This window comes from Felis catus, chromosome A3 (assembly GCF_018350175.1).
Source record: "Felis catus isolate Fca126 chromosome A3, F.catus_Fca126_mat1.0, whole genome shotgun sequence".
NCBI lineage: Eukaryota > Metazoa > Chordata > Mammalia > Carnivora > Felidae > Felis > Felis catus.
In genome coordinates this window covers 31,092,196-31,098,499 of record NC_058370.1, presented here as the reverse complement: position 1 = coordinate 31,098,499, position 6,304 = coordinate 31,092,196, and the positions used below count along the sequence as shown (strand labels likewise).

Sequence of the window (6,304 nt, the reverse complement as noted above, 5' to 3'; positions counted from 1 at the left end):
TTGAAGCCCTAACCTCTAATGTGATGGTCGTTAGAGGCAGGGCCTTTGGGAGGTAGTTTAGATGAGGTCTTGAGGGCAGGGCCTCTTGGTGGATTAGTGCCCTTATAAGAAGAGAAGGAGAGCTCTCTCTCTCTCCAAGAGTAGGCACCAAGAAAAGCCCATGTGACCATACTGTGAGAAAGCAGCCATCTGTAACCCACAAAGAGAGCTCTCACCGGAACCCAGCCGTGCTGGTACCCTGATCTCTGACTTCCAGCCTCCAGAACTGTGAGAAAATAAACTTCTGCTGTTTAAGACACCAAACCTATGGTATTTTGTTACAGCAGCCCAAGCTGACTAAATATCTACGGACTAAACTCTGGTTCTAAGAAACATATTAAGATGTATCTGGTGAGTAGAAATATGTTCTGTGGCTTTCTGTATTCATTAGACCATATGAATTCGACAATATTTATTGATCACTATTCTTGATTCTACGGGCGCAGCAGTTTTATTTCTGTCCTTTGGGGGTTGCATTCTAGAATTAAAACAGTTGGGGGGTTCTTCTCTGTAGGGTGAAATTTGAGTGAAAACCCGAAGAATGTAAGAGAGGGGGCCATGGGGTTACCTAGGGGAAGGGTGTACCAGGCCCGGGGAAGAGCAGGAGCCCTGAGCAGGAAGCTTCTAGGCTGGAAGAGCAGCTTGTATGGCTGAAGCGCAGGAGCCCCAGGGAGTGTCAGGAGATGGGGGAGGGGAGGAAAGGAACCATTGAGGCAGGGTAGGGGTTGCTACTTTATAGGTGTTGGTAGGGAGGGATTCGCTGGAGAAATTAATTTGAGGGACATGAGGAAAGACTATTCCAGCAGAAAGAACAGCAGGTACAAAGGCCCTGAAGTAGCAGCCTGCTTTATATGTTTGAGGAATACCATAGAGGCCAATAAGCCAAGGTGGAGAGCCAAAGGTGAGGTCAAAGATAAAGGGTGGGGGAGAGGGCTGGAAAGGGGTATTATAAGGATTTGGGTTTTCTTTCTGAAAGAGACAGGAAACTGTTGGAAGATTTTGAGTAGAGGAGCCACATAACATGACTTGTGTCTTATGACTGCTGTGTGATGAACAGGCTGGAGGAACAAGGTGAGAAAGGATGGCAGCCAGAACTGGAGTGGAGATATTAGAGGAAGATAGAGGTTGTCAGATCCTGGGCATAACTTTAAAGTGGAACCAACAGGAATTACAGTGAAAGATGACCACGAGGGTTTTGTCCTGACACTTGTAGAAGGATGTTCGTGCCATTTTCTAAGATGGAGACACTGAGGGAAAAGTGGGCTTGGGGGTGGTAGGGGTGATGATTCAGGAGTTCGGATTTGACCTGTTCCACTAGAAATGTTCATTAGGCATTCAGGCAGGGGTGTCTGGTGGGGAGATGGGGGTCCACATCTGGAGTTCAGAGGAGAGATCCTGTCTGGGTATCTAAACACAGAAGTCATCAGCATGTTGATAGATGGTATTTATAGATAGGAGACTGGGTGAGGCCACCAACGGAATGAATGTCTTGGGATTGAGTCTTGGGGAAGATTGGGGTCAAGGAGATGAGGAGGAGGAAAAACCAATGTCAAGGGAAGAAAGTGTCTCAGGAAACAGAGAAGCCAACTTGCCAAATGCCCCTGAGAAGTGGAGTGAGTGAGGTCTGGGAAATGGCCGTTGGCTTTGACAACATCGTCTTGACCGGGAGACCTGGATAAACCCTGAAAACGGCTGTTTGGGAGGAGAGGTGGGACCCAACTGAGGTAGTAGGTTCATGAGAGGAGAGGAGGGGGTAAGCTGGAGACAGCAGCCTGGATGTCTTCCGAGGAGTTTCTTTGTAAAGGAGAGCAGAGGAGGGGGCAGTGGCTGGAGAAGGGGACAGATGTGAGGTCTAGGGAGGGTTTATCAGCACTTTTGTTCACTGATGGAAATAATGATGATGCAGGAGACAGAGAGATGTCCTGGAGTAACTGAGAGGAGATAGGCTGGAGCATACAAATGAGGAGGCTGGTCTTTGCCAGGATTGTGGACGGGTGATGCCATTAATGGCAGAAGAGATGGAACACACACCCAGGTGAAAGCAGGCTGGCAGGTAGGGGGTGGTAGCATCTGGAAGGATCCCTGCATTGCTTCTGCTTCCTCCCAGAAGTGGGAGACAAGGCCCTGAGCTCAAATGTAGAGGCAGGACTTGAGTCTCAGCAAATTGGTTCCTGGTAAATGGATTCAGAGCGGGGAAACCAGCTGTTGGGTGGCTCTATCAGTTCACAGATTCTCTACTGTCTCAACCACGAGTTGCTATTTTTATCTTTATTCCCCTCTCGGATCAATTGCCCTTGACGATGTTGTGCTGCTGGGTGGGTAGTTTTCCCCTTGCTTGAATTCCTCAGTGGGAGCATTGAAGGCTGTGACTTTGCCCTTGAGCATATCTCCACTCGGCCTCTCACCCTCCCCCCCAAGGATGCTGTAGGACACAAGAACTTCTTCAGCCTGGACCTCAGTCTGAATTCTTGTTGGATGACGTGGGGTCTGTCGCAGTAATAAAGCCTGGTGCCCTCCGGGTTCCTCTTTATTTACTTCTGTGGCTTTCCCAGAACCAAAAAAACAAAACAAAACAAAACAAAAACAAAAACAAAAAAAACAAAAAACAAAACAAAAAACAAAACAAAACCCAAAATGTGTCTGTTATGCAAGCTCTGCTTTTCCATGAAACTCAAACAATAGTGTGTGTTGTTACGATCCAGAGTCGCTTGTAGTGGCCAAACTATTTAAACCTCGTGGACGAGTATAGGCGTTACTACATTTTTCCCAAAGGACTTTTGCCTCTTTCAAACTCACCCTGAATGATCTGAGTGTTTGGGGTTTTTTGATTAGGGAAGACGACTAAATCACCTTGTGCCAAACCTTATACCCGACCTGTGAGCCTCTATCTCATTTACTGTATGGAGTTTTGAAATGCTTCATGTTAACTGTGTTTAAGAATTAGATCAGATTGTGCAGTGTAATCACAACTATATAAAAAGGTGTAGATAAAAAGGCTGGGAAGACAGGCATGCCAAGATTAATTGTGGTTAAATCTAGGTAGCTTCTGGGTAACTTTTTCCTTCTTTGTATTTTCCCTCCAATTTTCAATCCTTCTATCATTAATATGTATTATTAATTTTTAAAAAGTGTTTTATTTATTTTTTTAAAGTTCATTTTACTTATTTTGAGAGAGAGAGAAAGAGAGAGGGAGCAAAGGAGAGGCAGAAAGAGAATCCCAAGCAAGCTCCTCACTGTTAGTGTGGAGCCCGATGTGGGGCTCGAGCTCACCAACCCTGAGATCATGACCTGAGCCAAAATCAAGAGGTGGTAGCTTAACCAACTGAGCCTGCCCAGGTACCCCTTATAAAACAGTGTTTTAAAAGGATAGAAAATATAAATCTGTGTATGCCACATAAATCACAATTATGTAAAAAATGATATGCACATTAATTAGAACTGTAAAGAAGTGTATCAAAATGTTAACAGTTTTTCTCTGGGTAGTGGTACCGTAGATGATTTTTACTCTCTTCCCTTTGCCAACATGCATTTTCCAAAAATATGTTTGTGTATACTGTATTCTTTCCATAATCAAAAACGTGTTTTCTTTTTTATAAGGTAAATAAAATTCTTCCAGGGTGTCCTAGGTATGGAGCTCACTGATGGTTCCTGCATTACAGACAGTTCTTTTAATCTGAATATTCAGATTTATTTTGTTCCATCTTGGGGCAGTTCCCTCAGCTATGCTTCTGATTGTTAGTTCCAGTCTAATTGTTCTCACTGCCCACTTGGGAACACCCACTAGTCTTGGGTTTTGATCTCTGGTCTCTGTATTTCTCTATCTGTTTCTGACCTTTTCTATCTTTTTCATCTCTTTGTTGTTTTCCTCTTTATTCTAGGGGAGCTTTGCAAGTTTGTCCTCTGTGTCAGTATCTAAAGGAGGGCTACCGTGATCTCAGTTCTCGGATGGTTCCAAGAAGAGAAGAAAACTTCATGCCTGGTTAGCAGGGGAATTGGAACACAGCCCAGCTGCAGGATGGAAAACAAGCAAGGGGCTGAAATGACAGTCAAGTGTGTTATGCCTAGGTGTAAGGGACTGGTGCACGAGCTCAAATCGTGAGTCTGACCTGTCAGTGTAGCATGGTGGGATGGGCCAACACGAGTGTCCTTTTGTAAGGATCCAGGAGCTTTCCGGAGGAGCCCATCGACCTCCTGGGGAGGGAGGCCATGCGGAGAAGTGATTCAGAGGACACATCTGCTGGGACCAGTCATGTTACAGAGATGCTAATACAACTGAAAGGACTGTTTCCCCAGAGTATAAGCGCCTCTGTTTCTCCTTCCAGCACCCCGTGTAGTTCAGGCACATCATAGCATAGTAATCCCCCATTCCATTCTCCCATCCTTGTGACACTGATGGCATCCATGTCACTTCTTTGTACAAGCACACAATACATTATGTTACTGTTTCAAACAGTTGTCTTTTAGAGCAATTAAGAATGAAAAAATAAAATATTTTATCTTGCCTTTATTCCCTCTCTGATGCTCTTTTTCATTTTTAATTTTTTGGCGGGAGGCTGTGGATTTGAGATTCTGACCTACACTATTTCCTGCCTCAAGAACTCCTTTGCCATTTCTTGTTGCAAGGAATTGCCCAGTTTTTGTTTGTCTGAGGAAATACTTATCTATCCTTCACCATTGAAGGTAATTTCTCTGGATATAAAATCCTAGATTGGCAATTTCTTTCAACACGTTAAAAGTTTCGCTTGACATTCTTTCTTCTGATGGGAAGTCTGCTGTTATCTTTGTGTGTGTGTGTGTGTGTGTGTGTGTGTGTGTGTGTATGTTTAAATATAGATAAAGTGCTTCTTCTCCCTGGGACTAAGATCTTGTTAGAGGTAAGAGTCTGGGTGGGTTTGAAGATGCCTGGTCTTCTCATCTCCTATCCAGACTAGGAGAGGATCTTTCTCCGATTATTCCAGTGGGAACCTGCTGGGGTTCCTGGAGTGACAGCCCATGTAAGCATAGTGTCCCCCTGTGACTGCAGGAACCCACCGGTGCCTTACTCTCATACAAGTCATACAGCACTCAGAGTCCTGCACTTAGTCAAAATAATGATTTAAGTGCTCCTTTCAGCTTATTGATTCCAATAGCTTCTATTTTAGTAAGTGAATCTCAAGAGCTACACTTCTGGATGCATCTGTCCCTCCAGAATTCAGCCTAAAAGGTTTGCCTTGTGATCTCAGTTCTCGGATGGTTCCAAGAAGAGTCAATTATCTTCCACTTGTCCAGCTTCTTCTTGTACAGATGAACATGATGACTTCTAAACTCTTTACATGTTGGCTCTTGGTGTTTGTTTTCTCTTAAAGTTGCTTGAATAGATGACTGATTGTTAATTGAAGGAATTTGTGTGTATGCTCCTCAGACTGAACCCCAGTGTGTGGTGAGTGAGTTAGAACCCAGACTCCAACCCCAGTTTGTTCAGCCACGAACTCTATCTTCTTCCTTCTATTATGTAAGCATGAAATGTTAATCAGCAAGTGAGGGTTAGATTGAACCAAAGGTGGGGTTTTGCCAAGTAAGAGAGGGGCAGAGCATTGACGGTATATTCAAAGAAGTGATTATAATGGTGAACTACAAAATCTAAGCTTGGTAAGTAGGGGAGTGAGGGATGGTAAAAAGACAATAGAACCTGTTGTAGGTTCTTATACAGTTATTTTTCTGTTCAGAATCTATTGGCTTCACATTATTTAATACTTTCACTAGGAATCAACAACTATTTTGGGATCATCACTAGGCAAGGCACTATGTTAGATGATGTGGCACAAAAAAGACCATTTGTGCTATCCAGGGGGAGCAGGCATGTAACTCAAGGAGATGAAGTATCTTAATTGATTCTGAAATGAGTCTAGGCTCTTCAGTTGACTGTTCAAAAGCTTCCACAATGGGATGCTCAGCCACTTTTGGTCTTTTCTCTCTCACTCCCCTAAACAAATGCAGTGTGAATCCATTGTCATTCTATGAATGTGCTTTCCCTTTCTCCCTCCTCTGCACCTTTGCTTGCTGGTGATAATCTGCCTGGAATGCCTACTTGTGTGACCTCACCAACAAAACTCACTCTCCATCCTGAAGGCTGAGTTCAAAGGAGGACTCCAGGAAGCCTTCCTGGTTTCTTTTTTCTTTTCTTTTCTTTTTTTTTTTTTAATTTATTTTTGACAGAGAGAGACAGACAGAGTGTGAGTAGGAGAGAGGCAGAGAGAGAGGGAGACACAGAATCTGAAGCAGTCTC

The 6,304-nt window shown here is 43.9% G+C and overlaps 1 long non-coding RNA gene across 1 annotated transcript; it reads left to right on the top strand.

The window, feature by feature from the left end:
• Positions 1-216: 216 nt before the first annotated feature.
• LOC123384355 lies at positions 217-4,546 on the top strand. Its single transcript, XR_006595336.1, has 2 exons — positions 217-390; positions 3,918-4,546. It is a non-coding gene; the product is annotated as an uncharacterized LOC123384355 (long non-coding RNA).
• Positions 4,547-6,304: the final 1,758 nt, after the last annotated feature.